Source organism: Salmo trutta, chromosome 20, assembly GCF_901001165.1.
Source record: "Salmo trutta chromosome 20, fSalTru1.1, whole genome shotgun sequence".
Lineage (NCBI taxonomy): Eukaryota > Metazoa > Chordata > Actinopteri > Salmoniformes > Salmonidae > Salmo > Salmo trutta.
The window spans coordinates 34355092-34374576 of NC_042976.1; the positions used below are offsets into that span (position 1 = coordinate 34355092).

Consider the following 19485-nt stretch of genomic DNA (forward strand, 5'->3'; position numbering starts at 1 on the left):
TGCCAGTGTATTAAATCAGTGTTACTTTTCTAATAACCAATTAGATGGATTCATGCAGGTGACTGAATGATTGTGTACGGAGCAATCCTCACTATCACTGAAGAGCAACTTGGCAGTACACTCAGAATATTGCTATAGGAACAACCAAGGTATCTCAGTTTCAAGGTCTCAACTTGGAGAGAGAAAGCCTTGTGAGATATTGATCAGTCATGTGCGAGCCACTGGTAATGATGAATGATTTATGCCAAATCATGCAAATATAACTTGTCTGTGTATAGGACAACTGCTGGGACAGCCCCAGCAAGCTTCTGATAGACCTCTACGGTGTGCAGAGTTTTTGAAACATCTCCAGCGTACTGATAATAAAGAGTGATTAATTTAAGATTGACTTCAGATGTCCTTGGTGTTGAATTTCCACTACAATCTTGGCATCACAAACTGGGTGATTCCAATCGGGGGAGCACCCCAGTGAAGGTCTGCGATGGAACACCGGTGGTGCATTCCGTGTGAAGGCTTGCAAGGGAAATTCCCATCTGACCAAAGACGTGGACTCGCCCAGATCAAACTTTTACTGTGAGCTGCCCGGGGGAAGATACGCGAACCTCCGATGGACACGTCTACTGAATTTCATTGAGTCAAGTAAAATGAGTTTATATAAAAATAAAATACAAATGATAAAACCAATAAAACTGAACACAAAGATGTAGAACAAGGGTACAGCTAGTCTTAGAAGAAGGCTAGAGCTAGTCTTAGGATAATGCTAGGGTTTGGGCAGGAGAGGCCCCACTAACAATCGTCTGTAGGTATTTATATGAGAAGTCCCTATGTGGTCGGGGAACCACTGGGAATAGCAGAAGGTGCACAAGGTGCTATTCTATATGTATGGGAAGCGGCAGGACTGCTGAGTTTATAGAGACTATAGCATTTATGACTACAAACTACTGAGACAATAGACACAGACTATAGAGACGCGAGACTGAAGATACTGTAGATAGTATAGATACTATAGACTATGGACTACATACGTAGACTAAAGAGACTATAGACACAGAGAGACTATAGATAAGCAAGACTATAGATACTGTAAAGAGTATAGATACTGTAGAGACTATGGCGACTATAGAGGAAACGCAGAAGATACAGTTTAAGTCAGAAGTTTACATACACTTAGGTTGGAGTCATTAAAACTCATTTTTCAAGCACTCCACAAATGTATTGGTAACAAACTATAGTTTTGGTAAGTCGGTTAGGACATTTACTGTGTGCATGACACAAGTAATTTTTCCAAGAATTGTTTACAGACAGATTATTTCACTTATAATTCATTGTGTCACAATTACAGTGGGTCAGAAGTCACACATACACAAGTTTACATACACTGACTGTGCCTTTAAACAGCTTGGATGTCATAGCTTTAGAAGCTTCTGATAGGCTAATTGACATAATTTGAGTCAATTGGAGGTGTACCTGTGGATGTTTTTCAAGGCCTACTTTCAAACGCAGTGCCTCTTTGCTTGACATCATGGGAAAATCAAAAGAAATCAGCCAAGACCTCAGAAAAACAATTGAAGACCTCCACAAGTCTGGTTCATCCTTGGGAGCAATTTCCAAACGGGAAAAGTGCAAATCAATCCCAGAACAACAGCAAAGGACCTTGTGAAGACGCTGGAGGGAACAGTTACAAAAAGGAGTCCTATATCGACATAACCTGAAAGGCCGCTCAGCAAGGAAGAAGCCACTGCTCCAAAACCGCCATAAAAAGCCAGACAACGGTTTGCAACTGTACATGGGGACAAAGATCGTACTTTATGGAGAAATGTCATCTGGGCTGATGAAACAAAATTATAACTTTTTGGCCATAATGACCATCGTTATGGTTGGAGGAAAAAGGGGGAGGCTTGCAAGCCGAAGAACGCCATCCCAACCGTGAAGCACGAGGATCGCAGCATCATGTTGTGGGGGTGCTTTGCTGCAGGAGGGTCTGGTGCACTTGACAAAATGGATGGCATCATGAGGCAGGAAAATTATCATCCTACCCTTGCTAGATTACTGAGACAATCTTTATAGATCGGCAGGTAAGGGTGCCATCAGATTTTCCACCAATGCTCCTTGTAGGACACATCAATGCACTCTATACTCCTCTTTAAACAGGTCATCTCTGAATGCCCGTCGCAAGACCCGCTGGTTGATGCTTACTTATTAAACCCTCTTACAGTGGCTTGCGAAAGTATTCACCCCCTTGGCACAGATACTCCAATCTCCGCTGTGGAGCTTTGCAGCTCCTTCAGGGTTATCTTTGGTCTCTTTGTTCCCTGTCTAATTAATGCCCTCCTTGCCTGGTCCATGAGTTTTGGTGGGCGGGCCTCTCATGACAGGTTTATTGTGGTGCCATTTTATTTTAAAAAGATTATAATGGATTTAATGGTGCTCCGTGGGATGTTCAAAGTTTCTGATATTTTTTTATAACCCAACCCTGATCTGTACTTCTCCGCAACAATGTCCCTGACCTGTTTGGATAGCTCTTTTGTCTGCATGGTTCCGCTTGTTTGGTGGTGCCACTTGCTTAGTGGTGTTGCAGACTCTGGGGCCTTTCAGAACAGGTGTATATATACTGAGAGCATGTGACACTTAGATTGCACACAGGTGGACTTTATTTAACTAATTATGTGACTTCTGAAGGTAATTGGTTGCACCAGATCTTAATTAGGGGCTTCATAGCAAAGGGGTGAATACATATGCACGCACCACTTTTCAGTTTAAATTATTTTTGCAGTTTTTGAAAAAATAAAAATTTTCCATTTCACTTCACCAATTTGGACTACTTTGTGTATGTCCATTGCATGAAATCCAAATAAAAATCCATTTAAATTACAGGTAATGCAACAAAATAGGAAAAACTCTAGGGTGGATGAATACTTTTGCAAGGCATTTTAGGCCTCACTCCCCCCTATCTGATATATCTTCTGCAGCCCTCATCCTTCACATACAACACCCGTTCTGCCAGTCACATTCTGTTAAAGGTCCCCAAAGCACACATCCCTTGGTCGTTCCTCTTTTCAGTTCGCAGCAGCATGCGACTGGAACGAGCTGCAACAAACACTCAAACTGGACAGTTTTATCTCAATCTGACAGTTGTGGTTGCTTTGCGTGATGTATTGTTGTCTCTACCTTCTTGCTCTTTGTGCTGTTGTCTGTGCCCAATAATGTTTGTACCATGTTTTGTGCTGCTACGATGTTGTGTTGCTACCATGTTGTTGTCATGTTGTGTTGCTGACATGCTGTGTTGTCATGTGTTGCTTCCTTGCTGTGTTGTTGTCTTAGGTCTCTCTTTATGTATTGTTGTGTTGTCTCTCTTGTTGTGGTGTGTTTTATCCTATATTTCTATATATTTTTTTTATCCCAGCTCCCGTCCCCGCAGGAGGCCTTTTGCCTTTTGGTAGGCCGTCATTGTTAGTAAGAATTTATTCTTAACTGACTTGCCAGGTTAAATAAAAAAAAATAAAAAAAATAGTGGTAGGCCTGATTACCGACAACGATGAGACAGCCTATAGGGAGGAAGTCAGAGACCATGCAGTGTGATGCCAGCACAACAACCTCTCCCTCCATGTGAGCAAGACAAAGGAGCTGATCGTGGACTACAGGAAAAGGTGGGCCGCATAGGTCCCCATTAACATCGATGGGGCTGCAGTGGAGCGGGTCGAGAGATTGAACTTCCTTGTTGTCCACATCACCAACAAACTATCATGGTCCAAACACACCAAGACATTCGTGAAGAGGGCACAACAAAAAATTTTGCCCCTCAGGAGACTGAAAAGATTTGACATGGGTCCCCAGATCCTCAAAAAGTTCTACAGCTGCACCATTGAGAGCATCCTGACCGGTTTCCTCACCACCTGGTATGGGAACTGCTCGGCATCTGACCGTAAGGCGCTACAGAGGGTAGTGCGTACGCCCCAGTACATCACTGGTGCCAAAGACTTGTATATTAAGCGGTGTCAGAGGAAAGCCCTAAAAATTGTCAGACTCCAGTCACCCAAGTCATAGACTCTCTGCTACCGCATGGCAAGCGGTACTGCAGCGCCAAATCTGGACCAAAAGGCTCTTTAACAGCTTCTAACCCCAAGTCATAAGACTGCTGAACAATTAATCAAATGGCCACCCTGATTACTTACATTGACACCCTCTACTCCCCCACACACATTTGTTTTTACAATGCTGCTACTCGCTGTTTATTATCTATGCATAGTCACTTTACCCATACTTACATACAGTGCTACTTGGATGACCAGGTTTGTTCTGTACTTTAAAGTACTACTTAAGTCGTTTTTAAGGGTATCTGTACTTTACTATTTAAATTTTTGACTACTTTTACTTCACTACATTCCTTAAGAAAATATTGTACTTTTTACTCCATACATTTTCCTTGACACTCAAAATAACTTGTTACATTTTGAATGCTTAGCAGGACAGGAACATGGTTCGATTCACATACTTATCAACAGAACAAACCTGGTCATCCCTACTGCTTCTGATCTGGATGACTCACTAAACATACGTTTCATTTGTAAACTATATCTGAATGTTGGAGTGTGCCCCTGGCTATCCGTAAATCAGAAAAACTAGAAAATGGTGACATTGGGTTTGCTTATTATAAGGATTTGGAAATGCTTCATACTTTTACCTTTGATACTTTAGTATATTTTAAAACAAATACTTTTAGACTTGTAAAATTTTACTGGGTGACTTTTGCTTTTGTCATTTTCTATTAATGTATCTTTACTTTTACTCAAGTATTACAATTGGTTACTTTTTCCATCACTGCCTACATGTACAAATTACCTTGACTAACCTGTACCCCTGCACATTGACTCAGTACCGGTACCCCCTGTATATAGCCTCGTTATTGTTATTTTATTGTATTACTTTTTATACTTTTTTACTTTAGTTTATTTGGTAAACATTTTCTTAACTCTTTCTTGAATTGCATTGTTGGATAAGGGCTTGTAAGTAAGCATTTCACAGTGAGGTCTAAACCCTTTGTATTCGGCTCATGTGACAAATAAAGTTTGATTTGATTTGCCTTGATGACAGCTTTGCACACTCTTGGCATACTCTCAACCAGCTTCATGAAATAGTCACCTGGAATGCATTTCAATTACATTTTACATTTTAGTCATTTAGCAGACGCTCTTATCCAGAGCGACTTACAGTAGTGAATGCATACATTTCATACATATCATACATTTTTTTTCTGTGCTGGCCCCCTGTGGGAATCGAACCCACAACCCTGGTGTTGCAAACACCATGCTCTACCAACTGAGCTACAGGGAAGGCAATTAACAGGTGTACCTTGTTTAAAAGTTTATTTGTGGAATTTCTTTCCTTCTTAATGCGTTTGAGCCAATCAGTTGTGTTGTGACAAGGTAGGGGTGGTATACAGAAGATAGGCCTATTTGGTAAAAGACCAAGTCCATATTATGGCAAGAACAGCTCAGAGAAACAACGGTCAGTCAATACGGAACATTTCAAGAACTTTGAAAGTTCCTTCAAGTGCAGTCGCAAAAACCATCAACTGCTATGATGAAACTGGCTCTCATGAGGACCGCCACAGGAAAGGAAGACCCAGAGTTACATGCTGACCACACCGCTCGCGTTGCAAAATAAATTCACACATACACGTTATTCAATCATTGCACCCACACTGCCCGCGCGCGGGGGGTACTGAACCAAACGGAAGACTGGACAAGATGGACAGATGGACATTTCCCTGTTGATGGGACACTGAGCACAGAAAGACTGGAACCAGGAGCTCATTGCGAAGAGGAAACTTACGTGCTTGGGCGTGGCGTAGTGTTTAGCCAGAGCAAGGAGTCTGGGTAGCGAGGCAAAGGTATTGGTGTCTGACTGTAAGAAAGCGCTATTCAGCAGGAGTTTAATCCCATTTACCATAAAACACACCGAACAGTAACATAGAGCCTCACAGTATACAACTGTTTTTGCTATTCATGACACTGAAATCTTTCTGGGACTTACTTTGGATTTTGACTCTCATTGAGTTGTCAGTGCTGCTATGTGTTGAAAATCATTTAAACTATTATTGCTCACAATTGTATTACATTGAGAACATATTACTGTTATTCACAAAATGTGTCTGTTTCAATTGTAGCTCATCATGTTTTTATCTAAAGTACAAGTAAAATATTGTGAAGAACAAATCCAAACCACATAGTTATAACTCTATCTTCTGTGATGCCATAATTACAAATGTTCAGATTACAGATTGTGAGCTCGCCACATAGAATTCATGCATCTCTGTCTATATGCAGTGAAGTTAATCTGTTCCGTGCAGAACATAATCTGTATTAGAAATGTATTGATGTTTTAGGCCATCATAGATTTGCCTAGAATGCTGGGCTTTTTGTTGGGCAGATTATCACATTGTGTGATGGGAAATGCACCCAGTTGCAAAGGAGGGGAGGAATTGCTCTGCCTGCAAGGCTCTGATAACAGGAGCGAAAATGGCATCTTCGTTAGAGAAAGTAAATTAAATTGACAGGGCTTGGTGTTTAAAATAGCTGGGACAGAGGGGCAGAGCCTTGACTGATAGGCAGCTTCCCAAATCTCTGATGTTTATCAGTTCTTTGAGAGTGCAGTTTTAGCAGCATTTTAGTTATCAGGATCTTTGTGCTGTAAGTATTTCATCTCTCTGTAGCATGGTCATTCAATCACACAAAAACATATTTTTTAGTATATCATTCATACTGACTCAAACATCATTCTCATGGTATGTATCCTTGTTTGTGTTTCTTGTACTGTAATTATGCCACCATCCTAAGGCATAGCATTGAAGCTAGTTTAGGTCATAATAATACCATGGCTACCTCATCATCTCCAGTTCCCAATTGGATCATTCAACCCCTACATCTCCTCTGAAATTCTTACCCAAGTCATTGCTGTAAATTACAATGTGTTCGAATTCAACTTGGTATACTACTGAGGGTTAATTAAACTACTGACTTAGTGAAAGAAATCATACAGTATTATATTGCCGTACCATTTCATCATTTTAATTACTGTTTTTTCGATTGTTCATAAAACTACTTAATTGCTAATCCCTTGTCTCTCCCTGTGGAGCACGTCGACACTGACTCAAATATGATATTCCCATAGGAAAGTGTATTATGAAGGCTCTGTTGGTTCATCAACGCTAACTGGAGGGTCTTATTACATTATACAACACTAAGCTGAGCAAACTTAATATATGATGCACTTTAAACCAAGATTAAAATCTCCTCAGCTAACAGTGGTATTGAGCCAGGCTGATGTTGTCTACATCCAATGAATAACAGACAAACAAAACTGTAAGGATCACAATCAGCCTTACAAGTTTGCAGCAGTCAGAGTTTCTTTAGGTGTATTAGAGTATTCAACATTTTATGTGATACCCCCTTCCACCTAATCTCATTCACAACAAGGTTACCGTCCACCTTCCTCACTCAGAATAAACAACAGGGAACAGACCTCTGCTCTCAGCATCTGTGGCAAAAAAAAATGTTTTTACGTATATCTGAAAACTCATCAAAATGTAAGCAATTTCCCTGCTGATGGACTTTCATATCATCATCAGTCAGAGAAGTCTCACCTGAACATTTCTGCCATCAATATGTCAGAGATATTTTGTGCGAGTCTTCTTTTGAATGCTGGTGTGATGAGCTGTGATGGTGATGGATATTTGGAGCGGTTCTTTTCCGCACTCTTACAGGGCCTAATTTCACCAATGGAAAATGTCCACATGTACATATTCTGTGAGTACTCTTGTTGAAATGCAATGTTCAACTGTAATGGATGTGTTAAAAACAATAGGAGATAAAAGGGTGCAATTTCCAGAAAAAAATCTAAGCCATAAAACTCAAAGGATCAGGAACTCTGAAATAATCCCATCCCGTGGCCCAACTTTATAATAATAATAAAAAACATGTAAACCCCACAGATTCCCCAGATGTGTGTTTAATCCATGATAGAGACCTTGGGATAAAGGTGAGACAAGTGGGTAAATTAGTTTGTTCTAGATCCAGCCATGGGACAATTTTTTTATTTATTGAGAGAATGGTCGGGTGCCTGGAACATAATTAGAAATGATTTGTAGACTGCAAATTGCTGCAAAAAGCTAAAAAATAAATAATGTTTGAGCAAAACAAAATCATTTTAAATCTTGCTTACATTTGTATCACTTGTCTGGTTCGAAATATATAATGTATTGACTTATACAAACAGGGTCTGTACGAATTACAATGACTAATACCTGCAATTTAGTTGCAATTTGTCAGTTGACGATATATATTTTTTCAGCTGCAAATTACCCTGAAAGGTGGCACTTGATGTCCAGATGTATGTCAGTTTGGTCACCAACCAATGATCTGTCACTTTAAATGTTCTGGCAATTCCAGAACAGCTACGAGTACGTTGACGTCACTAACTTTTACCAGCAGCTCTGTGTTGAGGAGATGAGAGGACGGAATGAGAGTGTGTTGATGTGATATCGCCGAGGACCATTTTACAGGACAGCCTGATAAGTGTCGTGTTGTTAGGTAAGTTGATCTTTTTCATGCATCTTTGGCTAACACTTTTCAACAGTTTTGTGTTCGGATGCTTAGTCGCGTCATGTTTGTGTAACCTTTTTGTTGTTTACTGTTCAAAACACTTTCGCGCAGCCTAGTGAAGAATAATGATTAACTTCTTGCAAGTGCAACATGTCTACATTTATTTTAGGCCATTCTATGTTAACCACATCCACATTTTGCACGGTGATGTTGTCAAGAAACTTTGCACCGCGTGCGGACAGACAGGTTATTTTTGCTTCAACACGGATGCGGAACGTCAAGTGCAAGTAGAATTGAAAGTTTGACTAATGGGAGACATAACGTCACGGGAAGGCAGCATCGCCAATTTGGTAATGAGAATTATGTGCGACAACTGCATGCATATAAATCAAGACACCAGCTTAGTGTTTCAGTTGTTTTTTATTTTCATTGCTGCAGTTTATATAGACCAGTACTAACTCTGTTATTACATAGTCATTTTCACTCTGATATACTGCTTAAAAGCATTTGTTTATCGATTTTTCAGACTTTCAGATAACAAACATGTCATTGCCATCCAAATTAAACATTCCACAGCTTATTACTAAAATATTATTGCTATTACTACTAGTCTACTACTAACGTTACTAGGACCTGTTTTCAATAATGGTGATATTTCTGTTTGCAGATGTCCCGTTAATAATCGTTGTCACTCAGCAAGCTTTATTTTTCACGCTGTTCACTATGGTGCCTTCACTTCACAAGCCTATTGCTAATTGATGGACAATGCTTTGTACTATTTCCTCCATGGGGGAAGTATTTTGTCATATAATTGGGTCACTCATCCAGTGGTTGGGCAGTATAGAGATTGCACAAATACATTGGGCACTGCAGTTCTCACCTTAGAGCAAAAGAGGAAGTCTGAATGGAAATTACATGCAGTCATTTTCCTCTCAGAAAGAACAGATTTGGGCTTTTTTTTGTCAGATTTAACTCTGTCCACTAGACTAGAGGACATGTGGTTAGTGTAAGCATGTCTTTGTTGGCATATTTCACATGGTAAAAGTACTGTCGGATGCTGTCTGTGTCCTATTCACCTGCCATGTCTCATACATCATTTCTATTGATGTAGATTTTGATCACTGAAATAGTATTGTATTGTCTCTGTGGTTGTTTGATGAATTGATTGACTGGTTTATTAGGAAATATCTCCACCTCTCAAACAGTGTGGGCTACACACTGCCCATTACCCGATAAACAAGGATATCTACAGTAAATAGCCTACCGTATCTGGGAAAACAATGTTTCCATTGTGATGAACTTGTTTTGGTAAAGTGCAACCAACTATTTCCCAAGCCTTGTTTCAGTTCTAAGATCTCAGAAGATGCTTTTGTTCATCTCATCACATGTTCCATTTTGTTAACACACATTTTAGTCAATCACAGTTTGGCCCTTATGTAGCAGAAGCCTACTGGAAACTGATATTTTCAGCTTTTTGTGTGTGCTGCTTGAGCAGCTCTTAATGCCATGTGTGGTGCCTTTAGGCTTTTATTGTACACAGTAAATTCAGAATTAAATTAAGGTCATAATATAAGCAAGGCGACAAAAAAACGATCTTATTCAGCTAAAACTCCCTGAACTGACATGTAGGCTACAGTGTGTCACCGCAGCTTGGTTCCTCTGGGTTTAGGAACGTTCCGCTGAATTATACCGTTCTGATTATTGCTGAGCTCTGTGAAGAATGCACTTAAAACAAGTCAAGCGCTGTCAGTCAGTTGTGTGTTGTTGTCTGCAATGGCACTTGTTTGAAGTACGGTAGAGAGATGATAATCACAGTAATTTAGGTTGACACAGGTTTGGTAGAGTTACTCAACAGTTCAGTGTGCAGATCTGATCATAGGCGTATAGGTTAACTCAAAGATGTCCTTTTCGTTCTCTTGCTTCCTAGATCTTAGTCTTGACTAACCTAAATGTTTTTTGGTAATTTGATTCATCACATTTTTTCTGATGTTTTAAATGTTAGAGAATGCTGTCTGGCAATAATTGTCTTCAAAATGTAATTTTAGACGGTGACTAATTGATACGTTTTTAGGGTTGGTAGTATCCAGATTTTCATATCTTCATACAGTCCTTCTGTCATATCGGGATATACGGTATTACCGGTTTAGTACACAAGGGGACACCAAAAAATGCAGAAAAAGCCTATTGGGAGGCTATTACCAGAATGCTAACAAAATTAGCACAAGTAATAGTGAATTTCCATGGTAGCTGCTAGGGTTGCAAAATTCCGGGAACTTTCAATAAATTCCCTGGTTTTCCTGAAATCCCGGTTGGAGGAAACCTGGAATCAGGAGGGCATAAGCAGGAAATCTGGAATCTTCCGAACAGGATTTCTGGAAAGGATTTATTGAAAGTTCCCAGAATTGTGCAACCCTAGTAGCTGCTACCTAAATATGCAAATTGAATAAATGAATTGCAAAGACAGGAAATCCAGCTCACAAAGTTAAACATACAGTGCATTCAGAAAGTATCTAGACCCCTTGACTTTTTCCACATTACAGCTTTATTCTAAAATAGCTAAAAAATCCCCCTCATCAATCTACACACAATACCCCATAATGACAAATCAAGAACTGTTTTTTAGATTTTTTTGCAAATGTATAAAATACATTTACATAAGTATTCAGACCCGTTAGCTACAAACCCTGTAGCTACTGATGGGTTCTGACTTCTAAAATGAAATATTGTTACACGGAAACCAAACCGGCTCCGTGCGTGCACCAACGTGCGCTATCGTGCATAAATGTATTTTGTCCCCCTGCACCAAACGCGATCACGACACGCAGGTTAAAATATCAAAACAAACTCTGAACCAATGACATTAATTTGGGGACAGGTCGAAAAGCATAAAAAATGTATGGCAATTTAGCTAGTTTGCTTGCACTTGCTAGCTAATTTGTCCCATTTAGCTAGCTTGCTGTTGCTAGCTAATTTGTCCTGGGATATAAACATTGAGTTGTTATTTTACCTGAAATGCACAAGGTCCTCTACTCCGACAATTAACCACACATAAAACGGTCAACCGAATCGTTTCTAGTCATCTCTCCTCCTTCCAGGCTTTTTCATCTTTGAACTTATATGGTGATTGGCATCTACACTTTCCTAGTACTACAACGACAACCGGCAAAACAGTTCGTCTTTCAATCACCCACGTGGGTATAACCAATGAGGAGATGGCACATGGGTACCTGCTTCTATAAACCAATGAGGAGATGGGAGAGGCAGGACTTGCAGCGCGATCTGCATCAGAAATAGTAATGACTTCTATTTTAGCCCTTGGCAACGCAGACGCTCATTGGCGTGCGCGAGCAGTGTGGGTGCAATATTTGAATAACATATATTCCTACATTTATTTTGCAACGCTCGCGCACGCGACACGAGCGGTGTAGTCAGGGTATTAGACATCAGGTATCCTATGGAAAGGGGAAGGGCCACAGTCTGGTTGTTACACCAGAAGATAATGGTAATCTGTAGGAGGAATGTATATGGTGGAGTCAATTAAGGTTGGATATAAGCCAGGGGCTTGGAAAGGACTGGTTGCGGACACTGATAAGGGTGAAGAGCTGTGGATTAGTGAGGAATGGGGGCCCAGGTCAGGTCACATTAAGGAAGAAGGAACCGTTTATTACCCACATCACTTAACTTCTTGCTTAGCAATAAAGATGTAATGTTTAGAGGGAAGGAGGAGACTTCACCTAAATTGGGGTATATATACTTATGCTGGTAGGAACATGTCTTTGTCTGTTCAGCTGTCTGACCTATTGAGTGAATACACTTGGTTTGAGCTTTTCATAGTTGTCCGTCAGTTTTTACCCTGTTATTTAGAACCTAACTCTACAAATATTAAAATGTATTGAAAAACTTCAAAGAAGTAGTTTCAACAGTATTGACGGTATTGAAAAACCAAATACCCTGGTATACAGTATATATGGTATACCGCCCAAGCCTAATAGTTTTGTTACTTACATGCTTACCAGACTGCACAAGTTGATTTTGTCCACCCACACCAGACGTGATCAGGACACGCAGGTTGAAATAACAAAACAAACTCTAAACCAATTATATTAATTTGGGGACAGGTCAAAAAGCATTAATCATTTATGGCAAATTAGCTAGCTAGCTTGCTGTTGCTAGCTAATTTGTCCTGGGATATAAACATTTGCTTTTTATTTTACCTGAAATGCACAAGGTCCTCTACTCCGACAATTAATCCACAGATAAAACGGTAAACCAAGTTTGTTTCTAGTAATCTCTTCTCCTTCAGGCTTCTTATAATTCTTTGGACTTTATATGGCGGTTGGCAACCAACTTTAAGGTGCATTACCACAACCAACTGGACTGGAGTGTGACCTCAGTTCTTCTTTCAATCACCCACGAGGGTATATGCTCTTAAAAACCAATGGGGAGATGGGAGAGGCAGGACTTGCAGCGCGTCGAGCATCACAAATAGAACCAAGTTCTATTTTAGCGCCTGGCTACACAGTCGCTCGTTGATGCTTGCGAGCAGCGTGTGTGCAATGATTGAAAAACAGCTATGTGTCTATTTATTTTGCAACACTTGCGCACATGATACGAGCGGTGTGGTCAGCATGTTAGCCATTGTGTCAAGGTTGAGCATTTCCCTTGGCCCGACTTTACATCAACAACAGTATTCTCCTCGGTGTACTCAGCATTCTCGTTCAGTTGTCTTTCCAGACACTTCATGTGTCTGAGTCAGAGACTATACTCAGAGTGACTGATAACATCATTACTATCAGCTGATGCTGCCTATTCTTCACTGTCACTGAGATCTCCATCACTCCGTTAATCTTCAAACAGCTTGCCTGGGAGCTGCTTCTCTAGCACTTACTGCAGCATTCTATTGAATTTGGACTTCGATGCCAGATTTAGTATCACGATACTGTATACCGAAACGATACCACAAAAAAATGTGTATCAGCCACAGTCACAGCATGGCACTTGATCCAGACAGATAAACTCAGCTACTGCTCTGTTCAATCGTTGAGCATCTTTTGAGTTCAATATCATTACATTTAACATTGTTATGTAAAACATTTTGAGACTGTGTAACTGTGTAATTCAAGATGTAGCCTAGGTCTATTCACAAAATAGATGAATACATTCTATTCAATAGAAGTGTTTGCATGCATTGCGTTATTGAGCTTGTTTGAGTTGATTTCATGGGGCTACAGATGACAAACAATCCCTTCCATTTAGGAATTATTTATTGGCTGCTAGAAGAACATATTATTTTATTGTACTGATCAACAACATTTGCATAGAAGAAGCAATCTCTTCTTTTCTAAAAGTTTTTGCTGTCTCTTTAAGAAAGTAATGACTCATTTGCAAGGCAGAATGTGGCTGTGGGATATGACTTTGTGGCTATGGAATGTAGTGCAAACCAGTCAGGAGACGAAGAAGTGAATGAGTTTTTGTTGGCGAAGGAGACAAAGTGAATTAATAATTTTTGGTGACAATCAGCTTTCAAATCAGCATATTTTGCATATATTACCAAGGAAAGTTGGCCTACATTTAAAGCTGTACACTACCGGTGTCGTCTTCCATTGTAAAAGTCTTCTAGCCTGTATGGACATTATTTTGCAAACAGTAACAAACAGTTTCAACATTCCTACATGCCGTGTTGCATCATTCAAGTGTGTTAACTTCTGTGCAGCATGAATGGGTAGCTAACAATGTAGCCCTGACAGCTCTAGCAATGAGTAAGTAAGTGGAGCAGGCACTTTGCTCTTCACGCTATAAAGTGGCTGCACTGATACAGACTTGATCCTCTCAATCACATGAGACACATTTGACAGAAGTACCAAACGTAACCAAAATTCTAGTACCAAACTTTCAAAAAAAGAAAGAATACCGAAGTTTCGTGTAGCACTACTATTGATCAGAATTTACTTTTGGCCTCATCCTAATCACAGGAAAACAACCAATTAGGCAAAAGGTAATGGACACTCAATGGAGAACCTGCGCTTATCTCACACATATGGTAATAATTAATATCATGTCTATGTGCAAACTACATGACAATGACATTTCAATGTCTGAATTGTTCGTTCTTTAATGCAGCACATAGTGTGGCAGGAGTGAGTCACTGAAGCCGAGGTAATTTTTATTTTTGTCTTGCCTGACTTGTGAATTGACTACCTTAAATGTCAAAGCTTTTTGAATTTCACAGACGCAATAAGTGAATTAATCTTCTCTGCACTTATTACACATCTCAATTAATTATAGACCCTTGCAAATGAGGTGGTGGAAAGTGATTAGGTAATGTTGTATTTCCCCTTCGGTGAATGCAAAGTATTTGTCTTAATTTTTCCAGGCAGACGGGTATTGTTGTTATTGAATAAAGGCTTTTCAAGCTGTGATGGGACCCTTTGTTAGTCACACAATGTGTCAAACTGGAAGTATATTTGGAACACCCGAGCTACAGAATTAAAAGGCCGACATTATAAAAGAAAATGTGAATACTGCTCAAATCCCAGGCACACATTAGAATGTATTTTAACATTCAATTGGCACTTTCTGTGTTTTTCTACTTCTGTGCATTTCCATGTAAAAGGATCCATGGGCACTAACATGTAAAGTTCATATGAACATGTCAAACTGTGTTTCAAATGAAAGTTATGAGCCTATATTTTTGAGAAATTAAAGCATATACACTACAGGTCAAACGTTTTAGAACACCTACTTAGAACACAAGGGTTTTTCTTTATTTTTATTATTTTCTACATTGTAGAATAATACTGAAGACATCAAAACTATGAAATAACACACATGGAATCATGTAGTAACCAAAAAAGTGTTAAACAAATCTAAATATATTTTATATTTGAGATTCTTCAAATAGCCACCCCTTGCCTTGTTGACAGCTTTGCACAGTCTTGGCATTCTCTCAACCAGCTTCACCTGGAATGCTTTTCCAACAGTCTTGAAGGAGTTCCCACACATACAGTTGAAGTCGGAAGTTTACATACACTTAGGTTGGAGTCATTAAAACTTGTTTTTCAACCACTCCACAAATTTCTTGTTAACAAACTATAGTTTTGGCAAGTCGGTTAGGACATCTACTTTGTGCACGACACAAGTAATTTTTCCAACAATTGTTTACAGACAGATTGTTTCACTTATAATTCACTGTATCACAATTCCAGTGGGTAAGACGTTTACATACATTAAGTTGACTGTGCCTTTAAACAGCTTGGAAAATTCCAGAAAATGATGTCATAGCTTTAGAAGCTTCTGATAGGCTAATTGACATCATTTGAGTCAACTGGAGGTGTACCTGTGGATGTATTTCAAGGCCTACCTTCAAACTCAGTGCCTCTTTGCTTGACATCATGGGAAAATCAAAAGAAATCAGCCAAGACCTCAGAAATAAATTCTAGACCTCCACAAGTCTGGTTCATCCTTGGGAGCAATTTCCAAATGCCTGAAGGTACCACGTTCATCTGTACAAAAATAGTACGCAAGTATAAACACCATGGGACCACGCAGCCGTCATATCGCTCAGGAAGGAGACGCGTTCTGTCTCCTAGAGATGAGCGTACTTTGTTGCTTAAAGTGCAAATCAATCACAGAACAACAGCAAAGGACCTTGTGAAGATGCTGGAGGAAACCGGTACAAAAGTATCTATCTCCACAGTAAAACGAGTCCTATATCGACATAACCTGAAAGGCTGCTCAGCAAGGAAGAAGCCACCGCTCCAAAACCGCCATAAAGAAGCCAGACTACAGTTTGCATGGGGACAAAGATCGTACTTTTTGGATAAATGTCCTCTTGTCTGATGGAACAAAAATAGAACTGTTTGGCCATAATGACCATCGTTATGTTCGGAGGAAAAAGGGGAAGGCTTGCAAGCCGAAGAACACCATCCCAACCGTGAAGCATGGGGCTGGCAGCATCATGTTGTGGGGGTGCTTTGCTGCAGGAGGGCCTGGTGCACTTCACAAAATAGATGGCATCATGAGGTAGGAAAATTATGTGGATATATTGAAGCAACATCTCAAGACATCAGTCAGGAAGTTAAAGCTTGGTCGCAAATGGGTCCTCCAAATGGACAATGACCCCAAGCATACTTCCAAAGTTGTGGCAAAATGTCTTAAGGACATCAAAGTCAAGGTATTGGAGTGGCCATCACAAAGCCCTGACCTCCATCCCGTAGAACATTTGTGGGCAGAACTGAAAAGCGTGTGAGAGCAAGGAGCCCTGCAAACCTGACTCAGTTACACCAGCTCTGTCAGGAGGAATGGGCCAAAATTCACCCAACTTATTGTGGGAAGCTTGTGGAAGGCTACCTGAAACATTTGACCCAAGTTAAACAATTTAAAGGCAATGCTACCAAATACTAATTGAGTGTATGTAAACTTCTGACCCACTGGGAATGTGATGAAAGAAATAAAAGCTGAAATAAATCATTCTCTCTACTATTATTCTGACATTTCACATTCTTCAAATAAAGTGGTGATCCTAACTGACCTAAGACAGGGAATTTTTACTAGGATTAAATTGCAGGAATTAAGAAAAACTGAGTTTAAATGTATTTGGCTAAGGTGTTTTATAAACTTCTGACTTCAACTGTATGCTGAGCAACTGTATGCTGACTCAACCCAAACCATCTCAATTTGGTTGAGATCGGGGGATTGTGGAGGCCATGTCATCTGATGCAGCATTCCATCACTCTCCTTCTTGATAAAATAGCCTTTACACATCCTGGAGGTGTGTTGGGTCATTGTCCTGTTGAAAAACAAATGATAGTCTCACTAAACCCAAACCAGATGGGATGTTGTATCGCTGCAGAATGCTGTGATAGCCATGCTGGTTAAGTGTGACTTTAATTCTAAATAAATCACAGACAGTGTCACCAGCAAAGCACCCCACACCATAACACCTCCTCCTCCATGTTTTACGGTGGGAAATACACATGCAGAGATCATTCGTTCACCGACATTGAGTCTTACAAAGACATGGCGGTTGGAACCAAAAATCTCCAATTTGGACTCCAGACCAAAGGACACATTTCCACCGGTCTAATGTCCATTGCTCGTGTTTCTTGGCCCAAACAAGTCTCTTCTTCTTATTGGTGTCCTTTATTAGTGGTTTCTTTGCAGAAATTTGACCATGAAGGCCAGATTCACACAGTTGATGTTGAGATGTGTCTGTTACTTGAACACTGTGAAGCATTTATTTGGGCTGCATTTTCTGAGGCTGGTAACTCTAATGAACTTATCCTCTGCAGCAGAGGTAACTCTGGTCTTCCATTCCTGTGGTGGTCCTCGTGAGAGCCAGGTTCATCATAGCGCTTGCTGGTTTTTGTGACTCACTTGAAGAAACTTTCAAAATTCTTGAAATGTTCCGTATTGACTGACCTTCTGTCACGGCCGTCTGAAAGAGTAGACCAAGGCGCAGCGTGGATAGTGCTCATCATGTATTTATTTCTAGTTAACACTTAAACAAAATAACAAAAACGACAGCCAAACAGTTCTGTCAGGTAATACTCACGAAACAGAAAATAACCACCCACAAAACACAGGAAAAAACACCCCTACCTTCAATTAGAGGCAATGAGGAACAGCTGCCTCCAATTGAAGGTCAACCCAAGAAACTTAAACATAGAAATAGACACACTAGAATACACATAGAAATATACTAACATAGAACATAAACCAAAAACCCTGAAACACATAAATCAAACACCCCCTGCCACGCCCTGACCAAACTACAATAACAAATAACCCCCTTTACTGGTCAGGACGTGACACCTTCATGTCTTAACGCCTGTAATTTTGTCCTTGGAACATTTAATTGAAATAGTGTAGAATTCCATTCATTCCTATGGAGGACTGCTTCTTCTGGGGAGTGCCAATATTGGCTTCAAAGCCTTTCATTGGCCAATACATAGCATCATCAATCCAGGGTGTGTATACATCTTTGCATACAACTCTATGCAGAACGATTGATTTGAACAATTACCACTGGACATTTTAAAAACACATTTACTGGAAGAATTGTGCAGATACAGTTTCGTAACAGAACTTTTGTAAAATCTTCCAGTTTTTTGTGACATTTTCCATGAACTCAGTTAAATATCTGCTTTGAATTAAGCTTCAAAGATGTCTGCAGAAAGATCGGGGTGTCAGCTCTGACATGACACCTTGACTTCGAAAAAAGTATATTCTGGTTATTGAAGTACAGTAAGTAAAGGGAATTTACATCCGGTAACAGAATTACGGAACAGGAATTACATCATGGGTCCCTGATCTGTACCATACAAAAATGCATAATTATGGATGTGAATATCATTCTCTTCATGGTAATGTATCCTGAATAGATACACAAAGGTAGAAATATGCAATATTCTCCTTTGCATATTTGGGTATTATTCTACACACATGCTAGTATTCTAATGAACTCCGCCCCCAAACAAGACCACATTTGGTTAGACTGGACCAAATCTGAACCAATCATAGATGTCCAAACTAGTGAAACATAGACGTCACAGTACAGCACAGTAGGGTTCAGTACAGTTCAGTACCGTACAGTACAACACATTATACTGTACTCTATTCTAGTGTGCTATTTTGTACTGAACTCTACTGTACCGTACTATACTCTACTTATCTCTACTGTTTGGTACTGTACTATTCTCTACTTTTGTCAATATACTGTATTGTGCTGTCCAAAACTTGTGAAACATGCATGTAGTCTTTCATTATTGGTTCAGATTTGGTCCAGCCAGGGCGGACTGATCCAATTTCAACTGGTCGGTCGGTCCTCAGTGGTTGAGGATGCTTCTTACAATAAATGGAAAGCAGGTGGTAGGTGTCATGGTAG

General features: G+C 39.9%; 1 protein-coding gene across 1 annotated transcript in view; it reads left to right on the forward strand.

The window, feature by feature from the left end:
• Positions 1–8475: 8475 nt before the first annotated feature.
• Positions 8476–19485, forward strand: part of gulp1a (GULP PTB domain containing engulfment adaptor 1a) — a 171278-nt gene continuing 160268 nt past the window's right edge. Inside the window, exon 1 of the mRNA XM_029703043.1 lies at positions 8476–8588. The gene's annotated coding sequence lies outside the window, so the exon portion shown is untranslated. The remainder of the gene's footprint in view (positions 8589–19485) is intronic.